Source organism: Staurois parvus, unplaced genomic scaffold (assembly GCF_062004578.1).
Source record: "Staurois parvus isolate SC_StPar_1 unplaced genomic scaffold, SC_StPar_1.0 ptg000607l, whole genome shotgun sequence".
Lineage (NCBI taxonomy): Eukaryota > Metazoa > Chordata > Amphibia > Anura > Ranidae > Staurois > Staurois parvus.
The window spans coordinates 729,814-747,938 of NW_028318403.1; the positions used below are offsets into that span (position 1 = coordinate 729,814).

Here is an 18,125-nt window from a genome sequence, read left to right on the forward strand (position 1 = left end):
AGTCAGTGGAACTTTGCCCCCTTGTGTTGGTAGTCAGTGGAACTTTGCCCCCTTGTGCTGGTGGTCAGTGTAACTTTGTCCCGCATCCATTTTGCTTGTTTGGATGGAGGAATCTGTTGGGTTTTTTTTCCTTTTGCTCCATGTATGGCCAGGTTTGGAGTAAAACAGCCCGAAGATCAGTAAATTTTTTTTTTTTGATCAACCAGTAAGTTGAATGAAAAAAAAAATGACTCAATTCCCCCAAAAAGAGTGTGTAAATGGGGGAATCCTCCCCGCTGAGCTGTTGTAATCTGACAGTGGGGAGACTTCGCTGCTACCAGAATACACTGATCAGCACTGCCTGCAGATAACTAGAGGGGGGGCAGAGACAAGACCAGTCACTTTGCCCTAGGAGAGAGAGCAGCAGTGACTGGTCTTGATTACAGGAAGAGGTAAAGTTTCACACTGGATTGCCACATAGATCTGGAAGAAATACAAAAGTACACCAAGATTCAAGTAAGAATGCATATTCCTCTTGTATTTAGATAACCCCCTCCCCGCTGCCTTCCAGGGCTCTCCCATGCTCTCACGTCCCACTGGGAGACCCGAGTGTTCAGCTGGCTAACAATAGAGCTGATCGGAGACCGGAACGGCTCCAGTCATTTTTATAATCGAAGAAACCGGAAGCAATTAACATTTTATCAATTCCGGTTTTGCCGGATGTAAACAAACCCTTAGTGGTTTGAAAAAAGTATTGGGTCATACTGATCTTTGTATGATCAAACGCTTTAAAGGGCAGAGGAGCAATCTAGAGTCTAATATTTATTATTTATTTATTTCAGGTACTTATACAGTGCCGTCCATTTACGCAGCGCTTTACATATATATATATATTGTACATTCACATCAGTCCCTAACCCTCAAGGGGTGTACAATCTAAGGTTCCTAACTTACATTCATACATACACATACTAGATAATGGACCCCAGAGAGTACCTGTTGTTGCCTATTCCTATCACAGGGGTTATTTGTATTCTCTTTGATAACAATAAAAGTGAAAAGAAAAAAGAATAGAGACAGTGTAAAAATAAAAACAAATAAATAATTAAAATAGAATAGAATAGACTGCCCCCTGCCCCCCCCCCCCTTCCGTGCTCACACACACACGTCAGACTGACATGCATGCGTCAACATCGATCTCACCACACATGTGAGTTATCACCGGGAACAGTAATTCTAGCACCAGACCTCATGTGTAAATCTAAAGTGGTAACCTGTGAATGCTTATAAAGCGTCGCCTTTGGATAATAAAATGTACATAGTTTGTCCCCATTGCATGGTCGTGCGCAATATTAGAGCATGAAAAAAGTATTGGATCATACTGATCTTGGTATGATCAAACACTTTAAAAGGCAGAGAAGAGATCTAACATCTAATGGACCCCAGAGCTCTCAGTAAAGAGTACCTGTCATTGCCTATTGCTATTACGGGGGATATTTATGTTCCCTGTGATAACAATAAAAGTGAAAAAAACAATAGAGACAGTGTAAAGATAAAAACAAATAAATAATTAAAATAGAAAAACATTTAAAGCGCCCGTGTCCCCCCCTGTGCTCACACACAAAGTCGGATGCACACGTCAGTCTCACATGCATACGTAAACATTGATCGCACCACACATGTGAGTTGTCACTGGGAATGTCATATCGAGGGCAGTAATTCTAGCACCAGACCTCGTGTAAATCTAAAGTGGTAACTTGTGGGTGCTTTTAAAGCGTCACCTTTGGATAATAAAATGTACATAGTTTGTCCCCATTGCATGGTCAGGCGTAATATTAAAGTGTGACATGTTTGGTATCTATTTACTAGCCATCTTTTATATGATTGGTGAAAAATTTGGTTAAAAAAATGGCTAATTGTGTTTTGTGCATTAAAATTCAAAAGGGTTTTTTTGTTTTTAAATTGCGTTTGAAAAACTCAGCAGTGATAATAGTGAGCGCTCTCCATAATAGCAGCTGATACACTCAGGTAACCACCGAAAATCCTCTGGTAAATAATAAATATAAAGTGCAGCGCTAGGTAGTTATACGTGAAATCACAGTCCGATTCAGTATAAACTGATGCCATGCATAATGCCAAAATAAGCGTATCCTTCTTTATGATGTTCCAAGCAAAAGATGAAATTATTATGCTCTTGCCAGAAGCACATAGGTTATGCGCATTTGATATATCCAAAACCAGGAGCGGCAGGGTAACGAGGTATACATCTAGGGAATCCGTCTCTCAATGGGCAGCTCAGCAGTTACTGGGTGAGGTATGTTCCAGAGGCCTCCTTTAAGGATCAGCAGGGTCAGCCACCTGATTACAGGATTTCCCCCTCTCTGGATGGTGAAGAGATTCCCAGGGAATGCGTGCTTAAAAGGCTGCACACAGGTAGATGATGACCACTCCCTTTGTATTCATGGTGGGGTCCGGCTGTCCTAGAGGAGCACACAGGACTATCAGCTCCAACCAAGAAGGAACCTCCAAATTTGAAACTGCTGCGCAAATACTTGTGAATAAATAAAAGATAAAAAATATTGCAACACCCACCATTTTATTCTGAAGGACTTTGGTTTAAAAAAAATATATAATGTTTCGGGGTTCGAAGTAATTTTCTAGAAAAAAATACTGTTTTTTTTTTTTTTTAGTAAACAAAAAGTTTCAGAAAAGTGGGTAATATTCTCTTACCCCAAAATTAAGCCTGCAATTTGTTTTGTAAAATGTAGAGTCATTTGTGTGAAGTTAACATAGGATTATTGTGTTGGCTTAGTATACTAGGGTGTTCTGTGTGTGTACCTATAGATGGCGCAGTCAATCTATTTTGTGCTGGAAAGTATATTATGCAGCTTGGAAGACAAAAAATCATTATGTATGCAATTTCCTACCAGATAAGCTGCAGAGATTCTGTTTCTGTAGACAAGGTACTGCTAGCAGTGCTAGGCATTGAATTAAAAAGGTGCTTGCTGAACACACTGACATTTGGGAATAGCAGAGATGCAGAGGAGCTGCTGCTGATTTGTTTTAGGTAGAGCCAATTCATACCAATGCGTTGTGCTGCACGGTCATATTGAATGCCCCTCCAGCACACCCACGTTGCAATGCACAGTAATGCACCAGCATGCACTGCAATATGAAAAAAAAGCAGCAAGAATGATTTTTAGGTCCGTTGTGTTAGGCAAAACATAATAATGGACTGTTTTAATGCAACACACATTGATACGTGACATAACGCATGTGTGTTAAAGTGTTACTAAGCCCACAACAGTAAAATCAGTCTGTATATGCAGTAAAGCATGCTTGTTATACTCATTATGGAACCTAAAGGGTTAATGCTCTGCATTGTGTAAAAAAGGCTGTTTGATCCTGTCTTCTCTGATGCTTCCCTTCTACTGTCCCCAATCCATCTGCTGATAGAGCAGAGCCTTGGGGGCAAGCTGCACATGCTCAGTTTGCTGTGTATTGCTATTGTGTATTTTTTTTTTTACTTTCTTGGGAGAGTGCATGTGAACAGCACAGGGCCAATATGTACTGTCCAAATAGAGCATCAGGGGTCATGCAGCCTCATAGGACAGTGAGAGGAGAATGAAAGCTCCTCAAACAACACTGATAGAAGTCACAAGACTGCTCTGACTGTTAATGAGAAAAATTATTTAGCAGTTTACATTTACTAAAATAATTGCATTTCAATGTTCTGTGTACTGTGGGAGACCAGATATGGTGAATGCAGGGTCCTGGGTTTAGTAACACTTTAAACACACCACAGAGGACCAGACTGGTGTGAATATGGGCAGCACAGTGGCTAAATGGTTAGCACTTCCGCCTGGCAGTACTAGGGTCGCTGGTTTGATTCCCCACCACTGCACCACCTGCCTGGATTTTGCATGTTCTCCCTGTGCCTGCATGGGTTTCCTCCAGGTAATCCGGTTTCCTTCCACACTCCAAAGACATGCTGGTAGGTTAATTGGATCCTGTCTAAATTGGCCCTATTATGTGTATGTATGAATGTAAGTTAGGGATCTTAGATTGCACGCCCCTTGAGGGTTAGGGACTGATGTGAATGTACAATATATATGTAAAGCGCTGCGTAAATTGACTGCGTTATACAAGTACCTGAAATAAATAAATAAATAGGCCTAAAAACACTATTAAACCCAAAAGCAAACTATTATTATTATTATTTTCATCTGGTGATCCACCCTGTAAGTCTGTTTTTTTGTCAACAGAAAAGCTCTTGCAGTTACAGACCATTTAACCTTAACAGGGGTGCTTGAACGGATTAGCTTTTATTTATGGAAAAATCTTAATCCCAAAAGAAAAAAAACGAGTTTGTTGTAACTGGTTATAAAGTGTTAGCTGGAGTTTGGCTTCAATTTGTTAGTGTATTTAAATCTGCTAGTGCATCTAATACTCCCCTCCCTCCCAGACTGACAATGCTGCTGTCCAAATCTGCCCTTTGTGCTCCTTCATCCAGAACGTTGTCTGTATAATGCAGGAGGTGTGTTACTGGCCAGATCAATAGGTGAAAACAGAGGGGGGAAAAGCCTAAAAAAAAAACAACCGCATCCACCACATTTAATGATGAGCTTCAATATTCTACATTTCTGGTTTTGGGTTTAATACTGCTTTAAGACTAAGAGAACTTCTCGCATCCATTCTTGGTATCTTGCTGATGCCAGAGGATGAATCTCTCATCACTATCAGTAGACCGTTGGGAGCCCTTGCGGGATTCTGATCTGTGAATCGGATATTGCTGAAGAATCCCCTCAATGCCTTCAAAACAGCCCAGAAATGAGTATGTAACAGGGCCCTGATCAGTAAACTAGATCACAGTGGGGCAGTATCAGGAGCTTTGACAACAGGCTAGGAGCAGATCATGGCGGTTATATAGGGCTGGTGTTAGACATGGTGAAGAGCAGGGCAGCAGTGAAGAATGAGCCAGGCAGAGAGAAGAGATGGACATTGATTATCAAGAGACATGAAATGGGCAAGGAGAAACAAAGAAAAGCTGGATTTTGTGAAACTACCTTCTCTTGTAGCCTCATGTTCTAAAATCCGTGTACTCATGCAATGTGCAAGACTGCAGAGGCAAAGGGCGTGAGTCCAGGAAATGAACGCTTTGTTTGCCTTTACGTCATAGAAATATGGCAGCTTCCAGGAAAACTGCTCATCTGAAGAAGAGGGTGTTCAGACATGTGCACACTGTGTATATGTGTTCTGTTTAAAATGGCACCTTATGCATTGATATACATCTTTGGGCCCAACCTGGTCACCTGTTGACTTAACACCATCCACAGGCAGCTTAACTTTTCAATAAGTTGCACAAGTTGAATCCAACACAATTTTACATCAATGCAGAGGATATTTTTCCATTGTTTTGAAGTTAGGGCAAACAACGACATCCCTAAGCCTTGTCTCTGCCAAGTACTAACTGACTGAGGGAACATGGAAGAAAATTTTAAGGGTCTAGCTAGAGCTGGAGTTAGGCTGGCCATACACTATACAATTTTCTGCCCAATTTCCGTTCGATTTACCTTCAACTATGTAGTTCAAGGGCTAATTGGATACAATTGAAAGTGTTTAGGTTTGACCTCATTTTTATATGGTTTTTGGTAAATCTAAAGCAAATTTCTCAAGAAAATTGAATGTATGGCCAGCCTAACTAACACTAAACAGGAGGGGTAGACAGAGTAATAAACCAATTTACATAGTAAACAAGTTATAGTGGCCCAAAATCACCACTACAGAATCTACAGAAAAAATTGTAACCTACTGCAATTCAATGCAACACAGAGAAATTACATAAACGTGGAGCAGAGCTATATGACTGAATCTATACTAAAGAACTACATTTGTTATTTACCTTTTTTTTTTGTTTTGTTTTCTGAAGCTGTATGAATCCAAGGTCTGCATTCAATGCCAAACTTTGAGCACAAAAAAGGATTGAATGCAGCTGCTGTTATAGTGTTACTAAACCCTGGACTCTGCATTCACTATATCTGGTCTCCCACAGTACACACAACATGGAGATGCAATTATTTTAGTAAATATAAACTGCTAAATACCTTTTCTCATCAGCAGTTGGAGCAGTCTTGTGACTTCTATCAGTGTCCGGCTGAGCACTGGTTGATCTTGTAGGAGTTTTCATTTTGCTCTAGGACAGGGGTCTGAAACTACGGCCCTCCAGGTGTTGAACTGCAAGTCTCATAAGGCCTTTCAAAACTCTGACAGCCACAGGCAAGACTCCCAGATGCATGATGGGACTTGTAGTACTTCGACAGCTGGAGGGCCATAGTTTGGAGTCCCCTACTCTAGAAGGATTCAGCATCCCTGACCTCTGTCTGGACAGTGCTGATTGGCCCTGTGCTGATCACACCCTCCCCAAAAAGAAAACTAGCAGTACAGCCCAAACCGAGCATGTGTAGACTTGCCACTACTGCTCTGTACTATGGCAGGTGAATTGGGGACAGTAGACGAAGGGGAGGAGCAGAGAAGACCGGCTCAAACCGCCTTTTTACACACTGTGGGAAATTAACCCCTTAGGTTCGAAAATGAGTATAACAAGCATGCTTTAATGCATATACAGACTGATTTTACTATTGTTGGTTTAGTAACACTTTAACTGTGTTTTATATGCAAATTACCTGCATTTATCTTGGTGTCCACCTCTTATCCTCTGTACAGCAGCACTCACACCGGGAGAGGGAGAGGTAGAACTAGGGAGCTAGGGCCACTGTTCTTCGCATGTATCTGTCCATCCAGTGTTTACCTGCATTTAGGGACAGATGGCCTTCCCTGGAGACATTTGTGTGCATTCAGGGTTAGACATCTCTCCGTAAGCTCGGGTAATCACTCCGTGTGTGAACACATGTCAAGATCGGTGGACAGCTGCAGCTCCTTTCAGTTTGTCATTGCTCTGTACAGGCTTCCTGACCTCTGCTGGCTGCAGCACTAGGCTGTCTCTTGCCACTGTCCATGCCTGTTCATCCACATGAATGTGGCACTGGGGGTATTGGTGGCACATAACTACTTGCTCTCCAGAGGATTTACCCCCCCTTCCTGACCAGGCCATTTTTTGCATTATGGCGCTGCGCTACTTTAACTGACAATTGCGCGGTCATGCAACGCTGCACCCAAATGAAATGTACGTCCTTTTTCTCCCACAAATAGAGCTTTCTTTCAGTGGTATTTGATTGCCTGTGCATTTTTTTTTTTGCACTGTAAACAAAAAAAGACCGACAATTTTGAGAGAAAAAACTATATTTTTGACTTTTTGCTATTAAATATGTCCAAAAAAAGTTAAATCAAATTTCATCATAAATTTAGAGCAAAATGTATTCTGCTACATATCTTTGCTAAAAAAAAAATCCCAACATGTGTAAATAATTGTTTTACTTGAAAGTTATAGCATCTAGAAATGGCAGTATATATATACTGGAATTTTTTTTTAATACTAGTAATGGCGGCAATCAGCGACTTACAACGGGACTGCGGCAGGCATTCTGACACTGGGGGGAACTGCCTTGGTGTCCCTGATATCCCCAATGACACCAATACAGTGATCAGTGCTAAGAAAAAGCACTGACACTGTACTAATGGCACTAGGCAGGAAGGGGTTAACATCTGGGGCGATCAAAGGGTTAACTGTGTGTTTTACTATGGGGTTGTGGTTGTGCTTTCCACTGTAAGCACACTACTTTGTATGGCTCTGCTATACAGAGCCAAACAAAGCAGTGTGCAGGAGCTGATGGGAGAGAACGGTATTGTTTACATACAGCTCTCTCCCCCCGTCGGTATTACTCAGTGATCACTGGATGCCGGTGAGTAATCACTGGCTTGGACCCGGTGATTGACAGCTGAGGCCACGAATGGCAGTGCGGGTAGGGCGCACGCGTGGCTCCTGTGTGCCCCCTACCCGGAAATGCAAAATCACGTATATATATGATTTTGTGCACCCCTGCTGCCCTGTAGCAGTATTTCTGCTATAGGGCGGCGGTAAAGCGGATAAAGAATTCGGAGCCGTGGTTGTGGCCGGTGCTGTTGATGGTATCAGGATGGGTAGATGTTCTGGTTGCCTATATCATCAGCTTATATAGAGAAGCATAACAACAACAGATATGTCATTTCTGTCCCCCCTGATTTATAGGCTTGTGTAGGAACATAGGCTTATATTTACTTTGTTGTATTTTACAGACTTCAGCACTGAAATGTTATTTATGTGTTTTGCTTGAGCTGCTTTTCTTCATCTAAAATGGGATTAAATATGCGCCAGTGGCATTCAACCACAGCAATAAAAATGTTATTTTCGAGCATGGATCAAGGGCGAGTACAATTCCAGGATATTACGGAGGGCAGTGCAGTGTAGCATTGCAGGGAGAAAGTTCTCATTATCATTCATTGCATTTTGCTAAGCTTGCCTGAAATGACACATCGGCAGAGGTGAAAGCAGATGAGTGGCTCCAGAGACTGTGGAGTTTAGACTGTTTTTTTTTTTTTGTCTTACTCGGCTGTCTGAATTATCAAGGCTGAATTAAGAAATGTTTTAATTTGTATAGCTATAGGGTTATTAAATATAATTTCAAGGGAATTCTTCGTTATTGATTTAATGCCTAATATTATTATTATACAGTATTTATATAGCGCCAAAGGGTTTGCTCAGCGCTGTACAATAGCGAGGGGGACAGAACATGAGACAATACAGTAACAATACAATACACGAGGGGTTCGAGGGCCCTGCTCTTTCGAGCTTACAATCTAGGAGGGAGGGGATAGTGGTACAGGAGGAAGTGGCTGAGGGGGATGGAGTGGTGGGAGGAGTGGAGGAGATCGGTTGTTAGGTGAGGGTGGAGTAGGCTTCCCTGAAAAGATGGGTTTTCAGGGTGCGCCTGAAGGTGGGGAGGGTAGGTGACAGTCTGATGGATTGGGGTAGGGAGTTCCAGAAGATGGGGGAAGTCCTGGAGAAGTTCTGGAGTCGGGCGTGGGAGGAGGAGACCAGGGAGCTAGAGAGTAGGAGGTCCTGTGAGAAGCGAAGGGCACGGGTAGGGTGGTATTTGGGTATCAGGTCAGTTAGGTAGTTTGGGGCGGCGTTGTGAATGGCTTTGTAGGTCAGAGTTAGTAATTTGAATTTGATGCGCTGGGAAATCGGGAGCCAGTGAAGGGATTGGCAGAGGGGGGTGGCAGATGTGGAGTGGTTGGTGAGGTGGATGAGTCTAGCCGCTGAGTTCAGGATAGACTGGAGTGGGGATAGCGTTTGTTTGGGTAGGCGAGTGAGAAGGGAGTTGCAGTAGTCCAGGCGTGAGATGATGAGGGAGTGTACGAGTTGTTTAGTAGTGTCTGGGTTAAGGAAGGTACGTATCTTGGAGATGTTGCGGAGGTGGAGCCTGCATGATTTTGATAGTGATTGGACATGAGGTTGGAAGGAAAGGTTTGAGTCCAGGGTGACACCCAGGACTTTGGCGTGTCGGGTGGGATTGATGGTGGCGTTGCTAGTCGTGATGGAGAGGATGGGGGGGTCGCAGGCTGGGGGGAAAACCAGGAGCTCGTTTTTAGACAGGTTTAACTTGAGGAAATGGAGCGACATCCAGTCTGATATGTCGTTCAGGAGGTGGGCGATGCGGGCGGAGAGTGAGGGGGTGAGGTGGGGGTGGAGAGGTAAATTTGTGTGTCGTCGGCATAGAGGTGATAGTTGAAGCCATGGGAGTGTATCAGTTTGCCAAGGGAGGAGGTGTAGATGGAGAAGAGGAGGGGTCCGAGGACAGAGCCTTGGGGGACTCCAACAGAGAGGGGGAGGTGGCAGCGTTATAGGTGATGCTGAAGGAGCATTGGGATAGGTAGGAGGAGAACCAGGAGAGAGCAGCGTCCCTGATGCCAAAGGAGTGCAGTTTGGTAAGGAGGAGGGAGTGGTCGACTGTCTCGAAGGCCACGGAGAGGTCGAGGAGCAGGAGGACTGAGTAGTGGCCATTAGCTTTGGCGGTTAGCAGGTCGTTAGTGATTTTAAGTAGGGCGGTTTCGGTGGAGTGTAGGGGACGGAAGTCAGACTGTAGTGGATCAAGGAGGTTGTTACCAGTGAGGTGGGTGTTTAGGCGATTGTAGGCTAAGCGCTCAAGGAGCTTGGAAGTGAATGGTAACAGGGAGATAGGTCTAAGGTTGTTTAGGTCAGTGGGGTCAAGGGAGGGTTTTTTGAGTACGGGGGTGATGTGTGCGTGCTTTAGGGGGAGGAGAATGTGCTAGTAGAGAGGGAGAGATTGAAGATGTGGGTGAGGGAGTGAATGATGGAGGAGGGGGGTGACTGGAGGAGTTGTGAGGGGATAGGGTCCAGGGGGAAAGTGGTGAGGCGGGGTTCAGTGAAGACCTTAGTGACCTCCTCAGTGGTAGCAGGGCTCAAGGAGCGGAGCGTCGGGGAGGTGATAATGTGCGGGGCGTTAGGTATGGTGGGGGGCAGTGCGGTTACGAGGTCAGAGGAGGGGAGAATTAAGGGGGTGATGGAGGGAGGGGGGCTAGGTGGAGAGGTAGTTTGATGGTCGTTCTGCCAGGGTTGAAGCGGTTGGGTTCTGATGTTACGCGTGGTTAGGGGTGCCAGGGAGTCGAGGGCAGCCGACAGTGAGTCGTTGTACGCAGTAGTGGCCAGGTCAGGGCATGACAGTGGAAGGATACTGTCATACAGACGGTCAGCTGCCGGGTGGAGATGGGCCGGGTTCAGGTTGCAGAGGTTACCGCTGGTGATGGTTTGACACTTTGGGGGGGGGGGGGAGTTAGAGGAGGGGGAGATGGAAAACGTGAGGAGGTGGTGATCAGTTGTGGAGGGTGCAGAGGTGAGAGAAAACGAGGTCCAGGGTGTTCCCATTGGTGTGGGTGGAGGACTGTGTGTGCTGTGTGAGCGCGAAAGAGGAGGTTAGGAGGAGGCGTTGGGAAGTAGCCGGGTTGTTGACTTTGATGGGGATGTTGAAATCCCCGAGGATGATGGTTGGTAGTTCAGAGGAGAGGAAGAAGGGAAGCCAGGCGGCAAAGTCGTCCAGGAAGAGGGATACGGATCCCGGAGGCCGATAGATTACTGCAATCCTCAGGGGGGGTGGGAGAGAAGAGCCGGATGCAGTGGGCTTCGAAGGAGGAGAAGGATAGGGAGGGGAGGTTAGGGAGGACCTGGAAGGTGCTCAGCGGTGGCAGGAGCATGCCGACCCCACCGCCTCTGCGACCACTCGGTCTGGGTGAGTGGGTCCAGACGAGGCTTCCATAGGTGAGTGCTGCAGGGGAGGTGGAGTCAGTGGCTTGGATCCAGGTTTCGGTGACCGCTAGGCGGTTCAGTTTTAAAGCGACACTAAACTCTGATTTAGAAAAAATATATATATTCAAGTATGTATTCATAACCACCTGCCACCCAGGCCAATTCTGACATTCCTCCCCTACAAGGAAAAATCATAATTTTTTTGCTGGAAAATTATTTAAAACCCCCAAACAATATATACATTTTTTAATGAGAATAACATGGTGGACATTGCAGTGTCACAAAATACACTTTAATAAATTACACACAAACACAAAATAATGCCCAGTTTTTTGGCAAAATATAAAAGGATGATGTTCTGCCGAGTAAATAGATACCATTCATGTCACGCTTTAAAATCGAGAACAGAATCATGAAAAACGACAGTAGTTTAAAATATCCATAGGCGGCGCTATAAAAGCCTTTACAGGTTACCAGTTTCTGGTGTTAGAATTGTTTGCACTCTTGTGTTTGCAGCAATACCTCATATGTGTGGTGTTGCCATTTACATTGCGGGACCTATGTGTGCATTCACATTTGTGCATGAGCACGGGGGTGCTTTAAATTATTTTTTAAATGCTATTTTTTATTTTTATTCAAATTTACTTTAACACTACCCATTTTTTTTTTTTTTTTTTCAGGGATGTTCGATTCCTATTTAGTTCCGGGCGTCGGGCAGGTAGTTTTTTTTCTACCTTTTAGCCCTGCTGTGGACAAGCAGTGGGCTCACCTGTCAGGTGGAAGCATTTGGGCGGCAGCACTGCCGCCCGATTCCTTCCACACAGTGCCATCCTCTCCCCCCCCGGTGAGGTCTGCTGGGCTCTGCTTGCCCATCTGCGGGCTGGGACCGGCTCATCGGCTAGAGGGGAGGAGCAGAGTGGACACGTCCACTCCCCTTCTTGTCCTGACCCGGAAGTGGCATTATGCTGTCACTTCCAGGTCCCCGTTGAGAGATGCCAGGCCATGGAGGCTGGGAAAGAATGTAATGTGGTGCGTTGTGCACTGCATTACATTCAGTGGAGCACAGGGGAGACATGCAGGGTCTTCAAGAGAACCTGTCACCAAAAAATCATCACATAGGGGACAAAGACCCCTATGTGATGATAAAAAAAAAGTAAAAAACAAAAAAAACATATCATGTGACATAAAAAATTGGAACTACCACTATTTTATTCTCTAGGGTCTCTGCTTTCAGAAAATATATAATCTTAGGGGGTTGTATAAAATCTTCAGGCCTAAAATGATTTTTTAAACGTGTGCAAAAAACGCAAAAACCGGCTCTGGCAGCGAAAGGGTTAAAGGATAAGCCCTGACCCAATCTTTCCTGATGAGCAGCCAATCAGTGCTGATTACATTGCAAGGTCTCTCCCCTCCCTGCTAGTCCCTGGGTGCCGTACTGGAGAGAGGCAGGGAGGGGAAGAGGAGATAAACAGCGCAATGTTAAAATTATTACACATTTACGTTGCCATAAAGCCCCTTTAATTTTTAAAAGCCCCCAACATTCCTAATATCACGTCTGATTTAAATACAGTTTTGGTTAAAATTGATTTATTTTTTTTTATCAGGACAAGTAGATTGGGACACCGATTTAGTCCCCTGGACAAGTAGTTTTTTTTTTTTTTTACATTTCCACACCCGTTGTTTGGTTTTTTTTTTTTAATCAACACTATTACTATCACAAGGGATGAACAACCTCCCATTTGATAACATGGACCATGACGGGTACTCTTTATGGAGATATCTGGGGACCCCAGATGTCTCCTCTGACATCCAAACCATCTGATCAAACCATGATCGGTGTGATCAGATGCTTGTACAAGCTAGTAACGGCTTGTAAACATTAAACCGGAAGTAAGAATATCCTCGTCACTTCCGGTTTCTGATCTCACGGAGAGGGAGGAGCAACATCAGTTGCTCTTTCTCCTTTCAGTCCACAGGATGCCTCTGGTCAGAGTGGTCCTGGGCTCCTTGATTGGACAGGAGAGCCCGAGGAAAGGCAGCGGTGGCTGAGTGTTAGTTGTAGTCATGTGTGCACTTTATGCACACTACAAAACCATAGTTCATAGTCTCTAATCCATCTCAGGACTGAGCAAGAGAAGGTGGCTATGTTCCTTCATACAGTCAGACCAAAGAGAGCCAAGTCTGTAGAAGTCATCAAGTGGTTCTACAGCCACTCTAATCACTTCTACAGTAAAGGGAATCGCCCTCTGAAAATTTTGATACCCGGATGATGACTCATCCTGGTATAACCACTAAAACCCAAGAACCCGAGGACTCCAAATCTGCAAATTAATTATTTTCCTGCTGTGATCTGACTTCCTGTTGGAGGGTGACTACGTTCGTTCTCTTTGGTCTCACTGTATGTAGGAACATAGCCACCTTCTCCTGCTCAGTCCTGAGATGGATTAGAGACTATGGACTATGGTTTTGCAGTGTGCGTAGAGTGCGCACATGACTGCAACTTACACACACTGCTTGTTCCAAACAATTGGAAGTGGGGGGGGGGGGAGAAGAGGTTCGGGGGAAGAAGAGGTTCGGGAGCTCACTGAATACATTACAAGGAGGGAAGCTGAAAAACACCATAAGAAACAATTTCAAGAAAATTGGGTTACATGACCATTAAGTAGTGGATGTGTATGGATTGTTTTTGGGGAGTAAGGATATTGTTTAGTGTCACTATCATTATAATTGTGCAGGTTTACTTGTAAAGGTTTTATATTTCCTTCATTTGTGTGCTTTCTATCCGGAATGACTTAAGGTCATATGTAAAGTCTGGTATTTTGCTCCCTTTTGAAATTGGACCTGAGCTTAAAAAGTGAACATTTGCTATGTTAAAGCAAATGCCTAGAAATGTTAATGTGGCCCAGCAGCACACTGAACAATTTCTCCTTATTTTAAAGTGTTACTAAACCCACAACAGTAAAATCAGTCTGTATATGCAGTAAAGCATGCTTGTTATACTCACTGTGGAACTTAAGGGGTTAGTCCTCTGCATTGTGTAAAAAGGATGTTTGATCCTGTATTCTCTGATCCTCCCCTTCTACTGTCCCCATTTCATCTCCTGATAGAACAGAGCCTTAGGGGCAAGTTGCACATGCTCAGTTTGGTGTGTATTAAACTAAACAATTTATAAACATCCTCCCGCTTCCCTGCCTGTGCGCTCTCCCTGGGAGTGTGCAGCAACACCATCCGGACACAGCGGAACACCGATCGCTGTATGGGACCTCTGTGTGAGGTCCCGATCATGTGATCACTGATTGGTCAATCAGTGATCACATGAATAGTAGTAAGCAAGATGTCACTTCTGACATCACTGCTTACTCCTAGTGAAATCGGTGAATTATCACAGAGGTCACATGGTACAAGGCTATTCACAACAGCCTTCTAGCATGTGACAAGCTGTGACCAATCACAGCTCTCACAGTATTTCTCAATGGCTGCAAGAATTCAGCCAGAGAGAAGGAGAAATGATTGCTTTTACAGCCTTTATTGGTGTAAAAGTAATCGGTGTAAAAAAAAAAATATATTCATCACCCCCCACAAGTAGTACAGTGTCACTATGGTGACACTGTACTGTTAGGGTGACAGTATGTTAAAAAACTAATATAAAAAAAAAATAAAAATGTGAAAAAAAAATTTAGAAAAATTATAATTTTTGGTTGTAAACTAATTTGGGTCATTTTTTTTTACTAAAAAGATAACTGAGTAAATTTTGACCAAGATTTTGTGAAGAAAGATTATTTACAAAAACATTTTCTTTCAAAATTTTTGGACTTTTTAATTTTTATGAAAAAATATGAAACTCCCAGTGGTGAATAAATACCACCAAAATAAAGTTTTATCTGTCTCAAAAAAATGCTAAAAAAATTCATATGGGTACAGTGTTGCATGACCGCGCAATTGTCCCTGAAATCTGAAAATTGGCCTTTACAGGAAGGGGGTAAAACTGTCCAGACTTGAAGTGGTTAATGAATACAGAACTGCATTAATGTGTGTCTTTATGTGCCCAGAATTAAACTTAAAAAAAAAAAAAAAAAGCCAACCCTAATGATCCCAGCTAATGCAGGGCTGTGTTTGTTTTGCATTATTGCCATAGTAAGGTGCAAATGTGTCACCCCTGTATTTACAGAGTACTATGGAAACCACTGTCTTGTCTTATCTTAGTGATGGGAAAGTGGTTCCAGCCCTTTGTGATATGTGAACTGCCTGGGTCAGCTGTGTATTCTGATTGTCTGTACCCACCCCGCTTTTATTTTAGAATGTGTATGTTGTATCTCTACAATGGTGGGAACTGTAGAGAAGCAGCTAGATATAGTGTTAACCCTTCCATGGCTGCGGGATGCTCTTCTTCTTCTTCTTTGCACTACACATGACAAAAGCAAGTTACAGATTTCAAGTACATTGTGGAAACAGCAACTATAGACGTAAAAGTTCATTTAAATGGATCTCCTGCCATTAACAAACAGCAGCATCAATTTAACCACTTGACCTCCAGAGGATTTACCCCCCTTAATGACCAGGCCTCTTTTTGCTACTCGGCGCTGCACTAATTCAACTGATAATTGCGCGGTCATGCAATGCTGCACCCAAACGAAATTTACGTCCTTTTTTTTCACACAAATAGAGCTTTCTTTCGGTGGTATTTGATCACCTGTGCGCTTTTTATTTTTCACGTTCTAAACAAAAAAAGGCCAAAAATTTTGAAGAAAAACAGTATTTTTTACTTTCAGCTATAACAAATATATAGTAAACTCAAAGTTAGTTATAAATTTAGGCCAAAATGTATTCTGCTCCATGTTTTTGGTAAAAAAAAATCCCAATAAGTGTATATTGATTGCTTTGTGTGAAAGTTATAGCGTCTACAAACTATGGTATAGATACTGAAATTTACTCCATTTTTTGGCTATACAGCACTGCGCTAGTTTAACGGACAATTGCGCAGTCATGCAATACGGTACATAAATTAAATTTACATCCTTTTTTTCCCCACAAATTGAGCTTTCTTTCTTCGGTGGTAATTGATTGCCTGTGCGGTTTTTATTTTTTGCGCTATTATAAAAAAAGGCTGACAATTTTGAGGAAAAAAAACTAAATTTTGGGCTTTTTGCTATAAAACATGTCCAGTAAAAAAAATGTAAAAATCAAATTTAGTCATAAATTTCTGCCAAAATGCATTCTGCGACATGTCTTTGCTAAAAAAAAAAAAAAAAACCAATAAATTAATTGGTTTACGTGAACGTTATAGCGTTTACAAATGGCGGGAAAGATACTGGGATTTTTAGGGTTTTATACTAATAATGGCGGCAATCAGCGACTTATGGCGGCGATCAGCGACTTATGGCGGCAATCAGTGACTTATGGCGGGACTGCGGCGGACATTCTGACATTGGGGGTACTGACTTGGGGTCACTGACATCCCCAGTGACACAAATACAGTGATCAGTGCAAAAAAAAAAAACACTGACACTGTACTAATGGCACTGGGGAGGAAGGGGTTAAGTTTATTATTCAGGGAAAGGGTTAACTGTGTGAGGGGAGTGTTTTACTAGGGGGCGGGGGTGTGTATTGCAGGGAACACCGCTGATCGGGAGAGAGAAACTCTTCTGTCCCGATCAGCGTGTCCTGGAGCTGTCAGGGAACTGACAGAAAGCACAACTACTGCAGCTGTGCTCTCTGTCAGTGATTGCCGCCGATCGGCGGGACATAGCCGGTAACGGCCGGCTGTGACCCGGTGACTGACATCTGCGGCTGTGATCGGAGGGACAGGTAGGGCGGCGGAGCGCCTCACGCGCGCCCCCTACCTGTTTTAAAAACACACGTTTTAAAACGTGGTTTTGCCCAGCCGTGCCGCCCTGCCGCCGTATTTCTACAGTGACTGGGCGGCATGTGGTTAATGAATACAGGATACATAGAAGTTGTCTTAAAGTGTAACTTCACTCTTCCAATCAACATTGACTATTTTGAATCCTTAGGCTGCTGGCAATAATAAATAGATAGGAAAGTATATCATATTTACTTGTTTAAACTTTTCTTTTTTTTTACATTTCTGTAGTTACTTTCAGGTTTCCTTGCCTAGGCAAATGATGTCATACATCCCAGGAGTCTTCAGGAGGGGTTCATTCAGCTAAGCACACCCTCTTTCCTTCGTGCCTGAGCTGAGGGCAGATGGAAACCAGGAGGTGAATGCTACATGAAGCATTTGCCCTTATTCAAGATGGCCACGGCCAGAAATGCTAGGGGGGTGTTTTTGTAAGTGATTTCTCACTTACAAAATAAAACATGGAGACATGGATGGATGGGGAAGTTTGCTTTAAATTTTAAAAAATGAATGAAATAGTGCTTCTGGATTGTGCTGCTGCTCAGATATCTGACTGGTGCTCAGATACAGTGTAGTTCCACTTTAAGCTGGCTATAGTGTACATGGCTCTGTTTTTTTGGGTTTTGCCAGCCGGTTGAGTCAATTTCCCCATGCCATCCACACATTTGAAGTGGATGGGGATATTGCTTTTTCCGTCCCCCTTAGACTTAAACGAGCATTTAAAGTGATCTAAAGCACTGAGCAAACTGTTGGCGCTATATAAATCCTGTATAATAATAAAAATGATATTAAAGTCTTGTTTTATGTTTTGTTTTTTTTTTTTAAATAACAAATGTCATACTTACGTGCTCTGTGCAGTGGTTTTGCACAGAGCAGCCCCTATCCTCCTTGGATCCCCTTCCGGCATTCCTGGGCCCTCCCTTCTGACAGGTGCCCCCACAGCAAATAGCTTGGTATGGGGGCACCCGAGTAGGCTCGCTCCCGAGCTGTGGCTCTGAGTGTCCAGTCACACACACCTGCAGCTCGGCC

The 18,125-nt window shown here is 43.5% G+C and overlaps 1 protein-coding gene across 1 annotated transcript in view; it reads left to right on the forward strand.

Annotated features, from left to right (window-relative positions):
- CFDP1 (chromatin remodeling protein CFDP1) overlaps positions 1-18,125 on the forward strand; it is a 106,951-nt gene that overhangs the window by 78,228 nt on the left and 10,598 nt on the right. The gene's annotated exons all lie outside the window — the stretch shown is intronic.